Below are 642 nucleotides of genomic sequence, written 5' to 3' on the forward strand. Positions count from 1 at the left end.
TCTTTCTTTCTTTCTTTCTTTCTTTCTTTCTTTCTTTCTTTCTTTCTCCTCCTCCTCCTCCTCCTCCTCCTCCTCCTCCTCCTCCTCCTCTTCTTCTTCTTCTTTTCCCAATCATGACATTTAAAATGTCTTACTGTTTCTCGGCAGGAAAGTATTTACATGCTGACGTTTTTTTTTTTTTTTAAGCAGTTTTAACTTTTAAGGATTACATCATTTCTATCAATGAACATCATTGTCTTTTTTTTTTTTTTTGAGATGGAAGTTTCTCTGTGTAGCCCTGGCTGTCCTGGAACTCAATTTGTAGACCAAGTTGGCCTCAAACTCAGATCTGTCTGCCTGTGCTTCCCAAATTCTGAGATTAAAGGCTGCCACATCTGTCATTTTCTCTTTTGCAAAGGACTCTTTCCTTTGTACTGAATGAATGTTTTTGCTGTTTGTGTGATAATTCAGGCCACACAAGTAGGAAACAATTTTTCTTGAAGTAGATGTTGATTTTTTGTTGTCATCCAAGTGGCAAGAAAAAGATATTTTATGCTGTCTCCTGACTTGAGAGTGCGTGGGTGAGAAGAGAGGTCCGTCCATACTTTGGGAACTGAGCTCGTTGCGTCCCCTCTGACAGGACAGCTTGCACTGCCAGAGAGG

The sequence above is a fragment of the Psammomys obesus genome, unplaced genomic scaffold (assembly GCF_907164565.1).
Source record: "Psammomys obesus unplaced genomic scaffold, mPsaObe1.curated_primary_1811, whole genome shotgun sequence".
Taxonomy (NCBI): Eukaryota; Metazoa; Chordata; class Mammalia; order Rodentia; family Muridae; genus Psammomys; species Psammomys obesus.